The sequence below is a fragment of the Sus scrofa genome, chromosome 1 (assembly GCF_054392235.1).
Source record: "Sus scrofa isolate SSC_HxYL_T2T_F1_AM1 chromosome 1, Sscrofa_HxYL_maternal_Yorkshire_Landrace_v2.0, whole genome shotgun sequence".
NCBI classification, from domain to species: domain Eukaryota; kingdom Metazoa; phylum Chordata; class Mammalia; order Artiodactyla; family Suidae; genus Sus; species Sus scrofa.
Genome location: NC_139383.1, coordinates 10875200 through 10892353, shown reverse-complemented (window position 1 = coordinate 10892353; position 17154 = coordinate 10875200). Strand labels below are relative to the sequence as shown.

The 17154-nt window shown below is 39.9% G+C and overlaps 1 long non-coding RNA gene across 8 annotated transcripts in view; it reads right to left on the bottom strand.

Annotated features, from left to right (window-relative positions):
* Positions 1-17154, bottom strand: part of LOC102161179 (uncharacterized) — a 708589-nt gene that overhangs the window by 146063 nt on the left and 545372 nt on the right. For 5 of the 8 annotated variants that reach the window (XR_014844208.1, XR_014844205.1, XR_014844201.1 and 2 more), the window contains one exon: positions 15084-15167. The exons of the other annotated variants lie outside the window; for them this stretch is intronic. This is a non-coding gene — a long non-coding RNA (uncharacterized LOC102161179). The remainder of the gene's footprint in view (positions 1-15083; positions 15168-17154) is intronic. 8 annotated transcript variants of the gene reach the window in all.

Genomic DNA, 17154 nt, shown 5'->3' with positions numbered 1-17154 from the left:
TGGGCTTCTGTTGTCTTACTGGCAAGATGAAGCCAGACATTTGCTAAGGATCCTCCATTTTTAACATTCAGTGATGCTATTAGCATTCTATGATGCTAATTCTGGAAGTCACAAAGATTTTGGTTAACCACCAAAGCCCACACAATTCTTGGAAACCTTTCCAAACATACAAAGCCAAAGTTGACCAGCTAGCCAGAGTGATAACAGGGGCCACTGGAGTCATATCCACAAAGGACTCAAGTAGGTAAGTGACAGTGGTGAAGAACAAACATTCTATTATTTCTACCATCTTGGGAAAAAAACAAACAACTTTCTTTTCTATATGCTACTTCTCTGCTCTTCATAACAGCAAAAATCCTTGGAAGGTTTGTCTATACACTTAACTGTCTCCAACTCCTCTTCTCTCATTCTCTCTCTCTGTCTCTACCTTTTTTTCTTCTTCTTCTTCTTTTTATGACTGCACCTGTGGCATATGGAAGTTTCCAGGCTAGGGGACTATATCAGAGCTGTAGCTGCCAGCCTATTCCACAGCCACAGCCACAGCAACACTGGATCTGAGCTGCATCTGTGAATTACACCACAGCTTGCAGCAACACTTGATCCTTAGTCTACTGAGTGAGGCCAGGGATCGAACCTATGTCCTCACAGAGACAACACTGGGTCCTTAACCCACTGAGCCACAACAAGAACTCCTCTCAATCTCTCTTAAAATCCCAGTGGTAGCCTTCACCTATGCCAGTCCACTCCACTCCTGTTGCTCTTGTCAATGTCAACAAAGACTTCCATGCTGCTAAATCCAGTCATCAGTTCTCAGTGTTCACCTTATTTGACCTTTCTGAACATCCTCCCCTCCTCCTTCTTGAAATACTTTTCTCACTTAGCTTCCATGACACCAGACTGCCTTGGTTTTTCTAACAACCCACTGTCCTTTGCCATTTTCTCTACACCTCTCCAAACATCTCTCTAATCTCTCATTTATGGTGTACTCCAAGATTCATTTCTTGAATTTCTTTATCAATAACTTTCCTCTACTCTAAAGGCTATGCATATATTCTAACAGACACCATTTTTTTTTTTAATCACTAGCTCAGATAGGTCCCTTGAACTTTAGTCTCAGATGTTCATCTGCCTATTACTCTTTGGATGTTCAGTAGTATAAACAGATTCTACATCAAAAACTAAAGTCTCAATGTCTCTATTTAAATCTCCCCCATCTCAGAAAGGGCTGCTTAATTCTTCCAGATGTTCAGGCCAAAAAATCATGGTGCTAACCCTGACTTCACTCTTTCTCTCACCTCCCTCAGGCAGTCAGTTAATAATGCCATTGGTTTTACCTTCAAAATGCATAAAGAATGAAATCACTTCCTACCATCTCCACCACTACAACCCTGATCTGAGTGACCATCATGTCTTTTCCGAGTTACTGCAACTGCCTTCTGATGGATTTTTCTACTTCCACCTTTCCTCTCTACAGACTATAGTCAATATGACAATTGAGCGATTTCCGTCTAAGGTAACTCAGACCACATCATTCCTCTGCTTAAAACCATGCAGGGATTTCCCATCTCACTCAGATTAGAGATCAGAAGCTTCCATAAGGCCTACAAGCAACAAGCAATCTCCTTCATCACTGATTCCCTGATCCTGTCTCCATGTTACCTCTTCCCCATGGCTCATTCAGCCCCAACTGCCTGTCCTACTGGCCTCCTTGCTCCTGGAACACACCTGATATAATCCTGTCTCTAGGTCTTTAGCAGCTATTTCCTTGGCCTGGGACTCTCTGCTCATATCTTGTTCCCACATATCCTTCAAGTATTTGCTCAATGTCACCTTCTTAGCGAAGGCTACATGGGCTCTGACTTATAATTTATAATTACAATCCATCCATACTCCTTGCTTCATTTCCCATCCGTGATGTATGTTTATCACAGCGCTGGTAGCCTTCAAACATTACATACACACACAGACACATATACATATATATACACACATATATATAACATACAAACTTCTAACACATAATTACCCCCACTAGAAGGTAAGACTTGAAAACTTTCTCTACTTGACTGCTATAACCTCAGCAACTAGAAAAGTTCCCGGCACATAGTAGGAACACAATATTATTGAAGGACTGAGTCTCTTCATCCCTTGTTCCCCAATAGCATAGCATTCAGATATTACAGTTTATGATAATCTTCCCTAATATAAATTGGGGGGATTGATGTGGGAAGGGACTAACTTTTTATCTAAGTATTTTATGTATAGAAATTGGAGTTTTATTTCACTTAGTATAGTGGAAAGATGTTAAATTTGAAGCCAAGTTAGAAAGACTTCAAATTTTGATCATATCATTCGTCAACTAAATAACCTTCAGAAAAAAGTTTTAAGCCAACTGTGGAATTGATACAAGGGAGGCTGTTACTCAAGGTTTTTGAGAAAATGATATGTGTTGACCTATATAAAGCACCTGGTAAAGTGTCAGTACAGAATAGCTGCTCAGTAAAAATGGTCTCAAATGTTTGAAACTGCATGAATTAATCAGGTGGTCTAGAACTCACATAAAGTTTAGTATATAATCCTGATCCTGCTAGAGAGTGCTTTGATCCAAAGGAGGAAATCTTACAGGAGAAATTTCTAGTATCAGAAACAATGGAGGAGATTTTTTTTTTTTTTTTTGGTTATGGAAGGAAAGACAAGAAAGAGAGGGATGGGGTGGGCTGAGCAACACCCCCCAGACCCCCTCACATTCCCTGGGAAATGGCTCTCCTCGGAACCCTCAGTATCTATGCATCTCTGTGCCTTAATGAGGTAAGAGATTGATTCAGGAGCACAGCCATGACTTCTGTGACACAGAGATGGACTGTCTTTGAAGATTAAAATCCTACTAGAATGTCCCCCACAGAGATTAAATGCTGGAAGAGAGAAAAGACAAGTGTGTGTGGGGTGAAACGGTAGGATAAAGAGAGAGATGAAACCCAAACTAAGAATCCTTTCTGGGGTAATAATTGCTGCATTAACACCTGAATGGCTAATGTGCACACCCTGTGGCATGTTAAATGAGAAACTTCAAAGACTGTAAATATAAGAAAAATGAGAATGCTTGACCCTAACAGTTGGTATGCACAGGCAGGCAGCAGTTGGCATATATAGACTCATATTCCCCAGCCCACACATGCCGAGAGACACTTGTTTCCAACACCCCTTTTCCTTTAATAAGCCAATAAATATTGATTCTGACCTGGTTGCCACTTGTTCTCCTAACATCTCCTTTCATTGCAAGGCTTCTCGAAACTATAAAAAGCTAATTTCCAGATTCCTAGTCTGGCCAGAAGGACTCAGTTTTTCAATCAGATCTCCCAGAGGTCAGATAGCAGTCATTATGAATGAGAAACGGTATTTTGTATTCTTCTCAGCTTGGTAGCAGATAGAGGGAGCAGAGCGAGTTACCCACGGAGGCAATGATGAAATTAAAACACGCGGTTACCTGCTAGTCACCCTGGAAGATCACAGAAACGGTGGGGCCACAGCCTGACATCCAAAAAGGAAGTCAGCTGTCACTGAAAAAGTACAGTTTTCCAGCTAAAATCATGATCAAAAGTTAAAAATGATCTCAATTTTTCACTGCCGGGATTTTATCGCAGGCGATAACAGTCCTGCAGAACGTGATATGAAGCCACAGACATGACGAGTAAATTCGAGTTTTAGAAAAACATCTTCCTGGAAGGACGCTGTGGACTAACGTTTTGAAGCAAATGATTTCATTTCCCAGAATCTCTCAGTCATCAATAAGAATCTGCTGAGAACCTTCCATATGCTCTCTTATAAGACAGTTCCCTAATGTGGAGATTTCACTAATTAGAGAGACAAGTATGTACATTCAGAGTCTTGGTTCTTGATACTGGGGGGTCATGGATCTCTGACAATCTGATGGCAGTTACAGAGGCTTGTTTAGAAAAGTTCAGATACGTATACATTTTAGAGTGTTCCCACACCCTGCGGACCCCTCCGTGGTCCAGGATGCAGTTAGATTTCCCATCACACTTTCGCCTGGCACCCTTACTTCCTCTTTGGAAACACATGTGACCTATTTGAAGCATATTTCCCATTTGTCACAAGCATCTAGAAGAGTTCTGTCACAGCACAAATATCGTTGAATGAATCAAGGCATTGATGGGTTTAGAATGCCTGCACTGGAGGGTGTAAGGCGAGGTGCTGATGCTCAATGGTCTGGGCCACACTCTTGGATACAACTGATTATAGTAACAGAGAGTCAGCCAGGGCTACAGGAAAGCCATCATGAGAGGATTTGAAATTTGACGGTGGATAGGATTGATACGGGTACAGCGAAGAAGTGAGCCGATGCCATCGGCAAATCACAAAGGGAGAACAAAGGCTTTTGGCGGTGGGAGAATGAAGTGATGCTCTGGCCCTGAGATGCAAGGTGACAACTGTCCTCTTGCCATGTGGAAAAGGGGCCTTTATTTTAAGGATATCTGGGGTACCTGGAACCATGAAAGCCACAAAGCCTGGGGTTGGAGAGTAGGCAGGAACTAAGGAAATCCAGCATCTGAGCCTTTTGGACTGAAAGCAAGGCTGCACCACTGCAGGAATTAATCTCTTCTCCCAGCATGCTTTTCATTTTGTGACTAGGATGCAAATTCTGGGGATCCAGCACTGATAGGATGAACTCCGGTCACATGTCTGCCCTAGGTATACCACAAACACATAAACCCTGGATTCCTCCCCACACACAGCTTCCGTAGTCAGACGTGGCATGAGAGGGAGACATAAGAGGCAGGCACTAAGAATTGCTCTCTCACAAGGACTACACGAAATGCATCTCCCCAGATGGAAGTCAGAGGTTAACAGGAAGCGAAGAAACAGTGGTAGATATCAGAAAGCCAAAACCAACACATTTCCAAGTGACCCTGAGAAAGGTACCTAAGGTACCTTCCCAAGCCTGTTACATCCTCTGTGAAAATAGAGATGATGACAATAAGAACTGCCTTAGTGTTCAGGGAAAATTAAAGAAGATAATTTATAGAAAGCTTTTAGCTCGATGCTTAGTGCATGTTCCATAAATGTCTATTCTCATTGTTGCTGTTGTTATTTATTATTTGGATGGATGTGGAGAACCAGATTTGGACACCCATGTGTATTTAACTTCAAACTCCAAATGTATCCTGTATTTAGTTCCACATCCTGAAGGTACAGAGGGAAATGAAGAAAGTTGGTGCATTGATAAACCCTATGCAGAAGGGTTTCCTTTACTTTCTAAAGAAAAGATCACCTCATCATCTCCCTGTGAAGAACTCACTCTCCCCACTCAGCCTTCCTTCCTTCTCTGCTGTCTCAGCTTTTTTCACTGTCTTAACACCAATGACTTCTCCAAACTGTACTGACTCCTAGAGCTTGGAGTTGCCTTTTTCTTATGCTTTCCCACCTCTTCAAAGTCCAGGCTGGCTGTCAGCCCTCAGGAAGACTCTCCCAGATGGACCGAAGAGGGTTCACGATTACCCCTGTTTCCTGTAATTCCCTTGCCCTCGAACATACAATACGGGTGTGTCTTTCCCCATATTCAACCTGAAGAGGAGGTGTGCAGGGCAAAGTACGAGTCCTGTAAAGAACTGACTTAAAATGTTAGATGTTATCTGCCTCACACTTCTGAGTGCTTCAGAGCCCCACCATGAGGTATATTTGCACATTTTCTCAAACGTCTCTTCAGGGCAGGAGCTGCCCTTTGAAGCAACCACATACACGGTGGGGATGGTACGATTAAGACGTTTCACAGGCGCTGTAAGTGGTCCCTTCCATTTCTGAGTGGATGCGATGCCCTCCCGAGGAACACATCCACCCTCTTCTCTCCTAAATCCGCCCCATCTCCAACACTGAGAGGGTGTGTGTATCCGTGAAGAATAGCATGGGATTTGGGGAATGGTGGCAAAGACGATAGGAGGTAGAGGAAAGCTTACACTGCTTCCCTTTGCTCACTGTCCATGCTTATCCCCTTTGATATAAAAAGCAGGAAGCCATGGGACTGACCAAAGACTTTGAACAGTTCTTTTCATATTCATCCGAGACCAACACATTGAACATCAAATCGCAACCATCTTCATAACTGCATATTACTTACTGCCAAGAAGTAATTACAAAGTTTTCATACATTCTTCAAAGCCTCTTTATACAGTCAAACCTGGCACACTGATGCCAAGATGCTTTGCTAGAAGGCGCTCCCAGCCAATACATAAGGTGAGAACACCTATCTTATTATTTATGGTGGTTAGAGACTTAAGCTCACAGTGTATGTTAATAATGATTTTCTGTCATCTCGGACTGCCCTTATGCAGCCTTTTCTAAACTGGCCAAGATGGACACTATCAAAACCATATGGAATGCCTTCCAAGGCATAATCAGCCAACCAAGGGATATTCTGAATGTACAAGGCTGATGATCACTCACAAAGATGTTGATGTCCTTATGTCTATTCATTTATCTGCTTAAATCAAAGGGTTAGTGGAGGAGGAGGGGGGAAGGAGAGGGGAAGCCTGGACATGATTAACAATAGGTGCAAGACAGGATGAGCTAGATTAAACCGCTCCATATGCAAATTACACAAGTCTGATTGCATCAAACCATGCACAGTTTAATGAGGATAGTAAGATGCCTTTATCTCTGCTTGGATATGTTCCTAAAAGGAAGACTGTTCTCAGATAAAGCACAGTTTAATAAGGAGATTTTTCATTACAGAGTCGATGAGCATTTGCATTTGTCTCCCTCAGCTTCAGGCCTTCTCTCTGTGTTGCATTCAGTCTCTTTCAATCTCTCCCTCCTGTTTTTCCCTCCCTCTGTCAAATTCCCTCCCTTTGCATCCACCAGCCTGTCTCTGATCCACGAGGCTATTCTGATGCCTCCTTTTTTTGTAATTGAAGTCAGTAAACATTTGCATGTTGTTGGCATATATTTTAGGAGTGTGTATACTCAGTGCAAATTAAAGAGAGTCCTACACAGATGAGATTAAAATCTTTAGAATGTGATTTGAGAAGTTATTTCTCTCAGAGGATTTTCAATTTGTTTAACATTGCCATGTTTTTAAAATTCTTTAATTGGTAATTTAAATATGTCCTGGTAATTTACGATTTCTATTTTTTAGGTTTGTTTTTTATTTTCATCTTATTGGATTGCTACGTAGATTTACAATACAAGCTACCAGCACAGGCTTTGGGGTTTGAGGCCCTTTTTCTACCTCCTTGTAACATCTAATCTTGGACAAGTCAGTCACTTACCATCTCTGCCTTCATTTTCCTAATCTGTGAAATGGTGACATAATCCTATTCATAAAATCATTTCAGGATAAAAGTATATAATGTATGTAGAGCAATCTGCACACTACACGTGCTCCATAATGGTCGTTATTCTTTGTAGTAGAGCTTCTCCAAAAGTAGTAAATATGTAATTCTGTTTCTAGTATATACATAAAGATGATCTCATGGACCAGGAAGGGAATTCTAGGACATGTCAGCCTATATTGATTCGGTTTATAGATTCAGTCAATCTATAGCGACATAATCCAAATCACAGACACACATGTATGTATGTTTTTCTGTATATGTTCATTTGTGTGTATGTATATTACATACATATACACATGTTTGTGTTTATAAGATTTAGATTGGGTCAGGGTCAGGGTAACTTCACTGAACTACATGTCCTGTCCACAAAAGACTTAATGCAAGATTTGGAAGGTCAAGTGGAGCAGCTGCCATCCTGCTTTTAACTCTTGAAAGATCGGAACAGAGCTGTCCCAAGCTCACCTATGCAGATCATCACAGCTCATCTGCACTGTCTTATTTTCTGCCTGAATAGGTCACCATGGGGCTTGCTTCCAGCTCACTCAATTTCTGAGCCATCGGAGTGTTTAATTCCATCGTGAAAGTTAAAGGCTCAGAGGTGGTGAGAGACCATCTCAGGTACCAGTCTTCCCCACCTCTGTCCATGACTACCTTCTCTTCCTGAAATACCCGAACCGGGGACTTTAAGGCTCCTGCAGTGACACAGAAACAACCATCCTGCGTGGACTGTGTCAGTTGCTCCCAAAATTGAAGGTACGTTTGAATCTCATTTTATTTTTATTTATGTGTCCCTTTGAAACATAATTATTACCTGAGATTAAAAATAATCACTCTCAAATGAGATAATGTTGTGAAAAAAACAATATTTTATAGATTAAGAAGCCCAGCACAGAAGTTGCCTCTTTATGATTTTTCCAAAACTGAAATCTCACTGAAAGCTAAATCCATTTGATTTGTTTCAATTTCCTACTCCTAACATTAAGCCTAGTACTTTCTAAGTTTTTGATAGATAGGAGTAAAAAATTACAATTGCTATGTTAGGAAGATGGCAGCGAAAGAAATTTTTGTGCATGGAAAAGATGGGTAGTTTCAATTGACAAACAATAAAATGCACATATTTAAAGTGTAAAATTGTATGCATTTTGATACATGTACTCAACCATGAAACCATCACCAAAATCAAGGCAGTGAACATATCCATCACCTGCGGCCTCCCCCTCTCCACGACCCTTGGTAATCCCTTCCTTCTCTTTTTCGGCCTTGTCCTCTCAGAACCACGATCTCCTCTCTGCCACTGCAGATAAATTTGCTATTTCTAGAATTTCATATAAATGGAATCATACAGCTTGGATTTTGGGGGTCTGGCTTTTTTCATTCAGTGCATTTATTCTGACATTTATCTACATTGTATGTGGTAGTAATTCATTGCATTTCTTATTGCTGAGTAATATTCCATAATATGAATATGTTAGAATGTGTTTATCCATTCACGAGTCTATAACATTTTGGGTTGATTACAAAGAAAACTGGTGCAAGTATTCCTGTACAGTTATTTCTATGGACATTTGCTTATTTTTCTCTCAGAATGATTGGATCATCTTGGAAGTGTATGATTAAAGTCTTAAGAAATTGCCAAAATGGTTATACCATTTCGTGTTTTCACCAGCAATTCATCAGAATTCTAGTTCTTCAACAACCTCACCAACATGACATTGTGGTCTTTCAAAATCTGAGCATTCTAATATATGCGTAGTGGTTTCTTTCTCTCCTCTCTTAAATTTTAAGCTAAGACTACTGACTTGAGACCATTTTTTCTTTTGTAATATAGGTATTCAATGCTGTAAGTTCTGCCATAGTGCTACTTCGTCATGTTTTGTTTTGCTTTGCCTTGTTTTTGGCTAAGTCCTCAGCATGTGGAAGTTCTCAGGCCAGGAATCAAACCTGTGCCATAGCAGTGACCAAAGCTGCTGCAATGACAAGGCTGGATCCTTAACCCCCTGCACCACAAGGGAACTCCACCATAGTGCTACTTTGTATACTTTGTATCCCACAAATGTTAACATGCTCTTTCCTTTTTTTTTTTTTTTTTTCAGATTAAAACTTTCCGATTTCACCTCTGATTTTTTTTTTTAAATTTGTGGATTATTTAGAAATATGTTATGTAGTTTGCAAATACTTGAAAACTTTCCAGAGATCTTTCGGTCACTAGCTTCTAATTTAATGAAATTGTAATCAGAGAATCTACTCTGTATTACTTACATCCTTTTAAATGTATTGAGACATTTTATGGCCCAGAATAAGATCTCTCTTGAGAAATGCCCTGTGTACACAGGAAAATAATGAAGGTAGTGTTGTTATTGGGTGGAGTTCTATAAATATCAGTTAGATAAAGGTGGGTAATGGTGTTGTTCAACTTTTCTATGTCCATATTGACCTTCTATCTGCTTGTTCTATCTAGAGAGGAGTACTGAAATTTCTGGCTGTAATTGCAGATTTGTATATTTTTCCCCATAGTTCTATCAATTTTTGCTTCATGCACTCTGTAGTTTTGTAATTGGGTGCATCTATGTTTAAGACTTAATGTCCTTTTGATAAACTGACCCCTTTGTTTTTATAAAATGATCCTCTTTGTCCCTAATAATATTCTTTGTTCTGAAATATACTTTGTCTGATAATATAATTATTCCAGATTTCCTTTGGTTGGTGTTAGTATACTATACTGGTTTCCATCTTCTGCTTTTAATGTTTTTGTCCTCATATTTAAAGTGAGTTTCTTGCAAACAGCAGATAGTCAAGTGTCACTTTCATATTCACTCTGACCATCTCTGTGTGGTGTTCAGAACCCTAATATTTAATGTTATTATCAATATGCTTAGGTTTAAATCTATCTTGCGTTCTGTTTTCTGTTCTTTCTGTTCTTTGTAGTGTCTTTTTCTAATTGATTGTTTTCACAATTTTACTTTATCTCCTTTGTTGGTTTATTCACTATAACTATACTATTAGTGTAGCAGTGGCTGTAGAGTTTATAGAGCACCTTTTTTTTTTTTCTTTTTTTTTTTTTTTTTTGTCTTTTTGCCATTTCTTGGGCCGCTCCCGCGGCATATGGAGGTTCCCAGGCTAGGGGTCGAATCGGAGCTGTAGCTGGCTGCCAGCCTACGCCAGAGCCACAGCAACGCGGGATCCGAGCCGCATCTGCGACCTACGCCACAGCTCACGGCAACGCCGGATTGTTAACCCACTGAGCAAGGGCAGGGACCGAACCCGCAACCGCATGGTTCCTAGTCGGATTGGTTAACCACTGCGCCACGACGGGAACTCCTATAGAGTACATTTTTGACTCATCACAATCTACCCTTAAAGTGATATTATACTAATTTCATATATAATATCAAAACTTCGCCATAGTAGATTCTTTTTTATCCCACCGTCATCATTATGCCAGTGTTGTTAAACATTTTACTTTTATATGCATTATTATTATTTTGTTTAAACATTCAATTATACTTTAAAGACATCTAAATAATAAGAAAAAAAATCTCATATATTTACCCATGCAGTTACCATCTCTGCTGCTTTTTATCCCTTTGGATGGATTCATATACCCATCTGTTCTTAGTCTTCTGACTAAAAGACTGCCTTTAACATTTTTTAATGTTGCTCTGCTGATGTTATGAATTCTTTCAGCTTGTGCATGTGTGATGTAGTCTTTATTTTGCTTTTCTTTTGGAAAGACATTTCTACTGGGTATGGAATTTTAGGTTGACTTTTTTTTAATCAGTTTTAAAAGATGGGGGCCCTGGGAGTTCCTTTGCAGCTCAGCAGGCTTAAGATCCAGCATTGTCACTGCTGCAGCTCAGATGGCTGCTGTGGCTGGGCCTCTTCAGTCACTGACCCAGGAACTTCCATATGCCCCAAAAACGGCAAAAAAAAAGAAGAAAAAAAAAAAAGACAGTGCCCCATCATCTTCTCACAAGACTTCAAGGTCCTATCAAGCAGGGCCTGAATTAAGAACAAGCCTTCTGTGTCAGGAAAGAACACAAGCACCAGGCATGGAAATTACACACAAGCCCAATTTAGCAAACACAGTGAGGATTCAGGCTACAGGAACATCCGTGGCAGCCCCAGCATGTGAGTCACCTAACAAGACTAACGGACAATCCAGTCATATAGTGGGAATTAGGGTCCTGCTTCTGCTCTGACTGACTCAGTGCTGGGTCCATGAATGGAAATCATCCATCATTGGGTGGACCTCTGGGGAGCTTGAAACACACTAGAATAAATGTTTTAAGTCATGGTATGTATTAAAATTTAAATAGAAGATGAATGACTCATTCAGTGCATTTCTAGCTTTCTGTGGTTGACATGAGGCTCTCACTATATGAACTGAAGATGTAGCTGCCTCATACTCTTTATAACTGAGACCTTAGCAGACTCAGAGTAAATAAGAGAATATGTCATATTCCCTGTTTATCTGACATCCTATGCATAAGCTTAGTTCTACTGTTACAGGCAACTGTTCCTACAATGATATATATCAGTCAGCCACTATGCGGATGAGCAAACCTGGTGTACCAGTGTGATTATAGGACATCTTGATCAAAATCTTTTACAACCAAGATAGGAACCATTGAATAGAGATTTTAGAGGGGGGGAAAGAGTTTCATGTATTTGCAAAGCATTTGATTATTCAAAACCATTTTTTTGCTCTTATTGGCAAAGATCTTGGTGATAATTTGATTGCTGCCTGAGGTCTGAAAGAACTGAGCAAATCAGTTTCATTCCTTTGGATGTTGTCCTTTAGTTGTTAAATTACTTTAAAATTTAATTGCATTCGAAAGAGTTATTTGGGGGCTATGATCCTATCAGAGTTCACAAGCATGTGGATGGTGTCAGTCAGAGTGAAAAAATGTATAAGAAACCAAATGGCTTAAGAAGAGCAACTGTGTGTTTCAGATGGACCCTAAAGCACAGGTTTAGGCTCAGGATAGAGGGCTACTGCAATCATTTGTTCATTGAACATGTTTTTATAATCTTTCTGCCTTTCAAATAAAGTTTCTAATGGAAGTTTTGACAGCTACTCTAAACAATTCATAGTATCTTGTATATCTGTAGATTTATATTTGTGACCCAGTAGGCTATGTGGCCGTCATTCTTAGGTTACTCTCTCTTCTCTACCTTTTCATGTTTATCTGAACTAAGTCGACAGTAAGCCCTCACTGGATAAGAATCATGTGTTATAATTCTTCTGAGTCTGAGCACATAAATAGATACTTCTTAATTTACAAAGTGGCAATTGCCTTCTAAAATTAATTATTTTCTTAATGCTGTTCTTTGGTCTCTTAGAGAGTGCATTACTCAAATGAGGAATCCAACTCAGATTGCCACCTGTGAACCAAAACAAAGGCTCCAGCCTCCTTCTTAGAAGAAGCACAAGCAGTGAGCAATCCTTACCATCAAAGCCCAAAGCTAAAATTCTAATTAACCTATTTTTTGGCAAGTCTAGCCCCTGTGAGTGTTGTACATTCTTTGTCAAAGTCCTTGAAATATTTAGTAATTCCAAAATATCTAGAAAAGAGTAAGTAAAAATAAAACACATTGTCTTGTGCATGTGATGTTACTCTCTTTATGATATTTTAGACAGTTATCTAACTAATAAATTCTGGGGCCTCATGTGGACTGGTCTCTATATGGAATCTTAACCAAGACACATATCCTAGCAGCCAAAATTAAACTCAAAAAGAGATCTTTAATATTTACTCATATTTCTTAAAAAAGATCAAAAGGGAACCAATTAATAACATAAAACACTACTCAGATTTATTTCCTGCTTCCTTCAGTTCTCTTCTGGACAGCCTCTCATATCTGAAAGTCCAAAACTTCCTCTAGTTCCAGCTGTAATGATATTCCCTATCTTCTCATACCTGCCTTTTTTTTTTTTTTTTTTTGTCTTTTTAGGGCAGCACCTGCAGCATATGGAAGTTCCCAGGCTAGGTGTAGAATCAGAGCTGCAGCTTCCAGCCTACACCACAGCCATAGCAACGCAGGATCCGAGCTTCATCTGTGACCTACACCATAGCTCACGGCAATGCTGGATCCTTAACCCACTGGGGGGGGGGGCAGGGATCAAACCTACATCCTCATAGATACTAGCTGGGTTCGTAAACTGCTGAGCCACAATGAGAACTCCAATATTTAATAAGCAAATAAGCTTTTACTCTCCAGTCTTTGACCAGTAAGTCAGCCTAGTTTCTCCGGCTTTCACTTCCTGGGCCTCCATGGCCTTCTCTTTTTTATTCAACGTCAGAGAAGATCTGGAACCAGGCTACAAAAGAGTCTCTTTTAATGGAGGAATGGGTAGGGAGAGAAGTAAGGTATGAAAGACTTAACCCTTAAAAAAAAAAAAAAAAAAAAAAAAAACACACACACACCCTACTATGTGGAATTAGAATCTAAGAGAATGCGGCAATTTGGCAGATTTTGGCTACATGTGGCAGAAAATCAAGGTCTTATCAATATAGCAGTGCAATTATCTGATACTTCAGTGATACTGATATTATTACTTAATGCCCCATTCAAATCAATAATGGGACATATCCCTAAATAGCATAAATTCAACGTCTGATGCCACAAAAGCCTTGATCCTACGGCTCAGCAAGTAACAGTGGACCTCACGTTTTGTACCAGCCACAAGCTAGGAATGTTTTACTCCTCCAAGTTGTCGGAAAAAATCAGAAGAATATTTTTGAGACACACAAAAAACATGAGTAATTCAAATTTCAGTGTCCACAATAAAAGTTGTATTGAAATCTCAGCATCCCATTCATCTGCATGGGTCTCCGGCTTCTTTCATGCTGCAAGTGCGAAGTTGAGTATTTGTCACAGAGATGGTTTGATCCACAAAGCCTAAAATATTTACTATCTGGCTTTTTATAGCAAAATCTCGCTGACCCCTGCTTATCTCAGAACACGCCAGTCTGCCCTGATTCAGGAGATTACACTAGTATCTGCTTCATATTTAGACAGCAAAAGATCATTGTATGTACCTTACATGAACTTTTCATCCTTTGAAAAATAAGGCACCACAGAATTATTTGCCCTGAAAAACTTCAACCCTCAAAATGGCTAAGTCTATGAAGAAAATGCATATTTATAGGAGAAATACAGACCTTCATGCTTTGGATACTATTTTTGTTTTTACTAAAACAGGGCCATTTTTTACTATCATTAACATAAAAAAATAGTTAATATCTAGTCCAGAATTCACTTACATCATTCATTCAGACTGCCTTTACTATTTCCTTTGTATCCCAAGTATCTTTCTGATGATCACTGAAGAAGGTATCCAATTATTTTCCATTAAATCGTGGCTCTAGAACCACTAGAGACAGCTGCATTACATGCAGAGGTGGTACTTGTGGGGAAAAAGGGGCACATGTGAAGTCATCTGTACTCTTTCCAGAAGAAAAGCACCATAGAGCTACTGAATACGTTAGGGAAATAAGAGGTTCGGTTGGTATTGCAGTATTGACAGGTCACATGGTGTGCATCTGAAATTATAAAATCATGCCACTGCGGTCTTTTTTTCCCTCCTCACTTTTGCTTACTTCTTCTAATTTGAGTTTGGAATATCTCAAGCCCTGTTCTTGTTTCATGTAAAAGCCAGGTGCACTCCCTCGGCACCACATCCCCACCCCCATCCTCATCTACTTAAGTCACTTGAAAACATTTACTTACCCAGCCTTGGAAGGAAACATACTCTGAGAACTTCAAGGTTATCAAATGCAGAAGCTGTCTTTTATTTATTTCACAGTCTGTATACTGAAAGCACAGAACAGAAATTTCAGTGGTACAGATGTGGCTGAGCTTAGGAGAAGTGTTTAAAAAAAAAAAGCAAAAGGGCTTCCTAAGACATTTTTTACAAAAAATATTATTCAGTCAATAGCCTTGTTTATACTAGCATAGCAGGCAAAAATGCACAATTAAAACTGATCTTAAAAAGAAGAAAAACAAAAAGTATTATTATCAAATGTGTTAGAAAAGGTAAACCACTGGTAAAGATTAAGCGGTTGGTGCAGAAGAGGAAACATTTTTCAATTTTTTGCTTTTTTAAAAAATGTTTTTTTAGGACCACATGGAAGTTGCCAGGTTAGGGGTTGAATCAGAGCTGCAGCTGCTGGCCTAAGCCACAGCCACAGCCACAGCCACGCCAGATCTTTAACCCACGGATTGGGGCCAGGGATCCAATTGGCATCCTAATGCATACTAATCAGGTTCGTTACCACTGAACCATGATGGGAACTCTGAAGCTACCACTTTTAAATGGTGTGAATTTTGTAGTCAGCGAATGAGATTTAGAAGAGGGTTGGGCAAGACCTGACCGCTGAAGGGCCAGGAATAATTGGCGAGATCTAAGAATGAATCAGAAAGTTCTAGGGAGCACAGCTTCAAGAGGGCAGTTACCCTAAACTGAAGTTTCTCTTTTGTGTAAGTAGTTTGGTCATAAGGACACACACACACACACACACACACACACACACTTCCCTGGCATCCTACATCAGTGTTTCTGGTCTTAATCTGGTAGATAACATGCAGGCAGCATGTTTGGGTTCTGCTAATAGGTTGGAAAAGCAAACCTATAAATCCTGACTCTCATATCCATCATCTGTGGATGTGATGTGTTATTCGGGTGTTATGGTCTGAATGGTGTCCCTCCAAATTCCTGTGTTGAAGTACTAACCTTCTCCTGCCCCCCAGTACCATAAACATGACTGTATTTGGAGAGACCTTTAAAGAGGTGATTAAGTTTAAATAATGACCTCAGAGTGGGCCTTAACCCAATCTGACTGGTGTCCTTCTAAGAAGAGGAAATTATGACACACAAAGAAACACCAGACATGACATGCATAGAAGAAAAGCCACGTGTGGACACAGCAAGAAGCCAGCTATCCATGAACCAAGGAGACAAGCCCTTGGGAGAAATCAACCCTGCCAATGTCTTGATCATGGACTTCCAACCTTCTGACTCAGGAAATATATTTCCATTATTTAAGCCACCAGGTCTATATTTTGTTGAGGAAGGCCGAGCTGACTAATATAGCAGGTGACCAGGTACCAAAATATAAGCCTCACACAGGAAGATAATTTTATCCCTTTAGTCAGCACTTTGGCTGGTCCCCAGCATGTAGTCCCTAAGCCATTGTTGAGTTAGTGGATAAATGAGTGAATGAACTCAAGTTTCCTAAGCCTCTATTTCCCCATCTGTGAAGACAGAAGCATAATAATCCTTTCACACAAGGTCCTGGTCAGTATCCAAGATGATGCGCAGGTAGGTGTTTCTTTTATCCACAAAGGACCACATGGAAAGCATTCTTCATCATCGTCCCATCCCCGTTATCACAGCAGCATATGGCTGCAGATTATTCCAAATCTCAGATTCATTGTAAAAGGAATAGAAAAGCACTGTTTGTCTCAGAGGGGTGATGGAAAAAATGATTTATCAGTTATTGTGTGGGAAGAACATAAGACTTGTTAGATGACAGACATTTTAGAGTCATTATTATTATGACTCTGTGTATTCTGAGGCTGAAAAGACACACGAGTTCAGGATATATAGTTGTCAACACACCTCAAAGCGGTGGCGAGCTCTTCATGCAATTAGCATCTGAATACACAATTACGGAACACCCGCAACAGGAAATCTCCATATGATAGGGGTCATTTTCACAAATATTACAGTACTTATTGTACCCAAGTGTATTTTTGTATAACTCTGGTAATATTGCAAAACTGCCCTCTGTTTCATAGA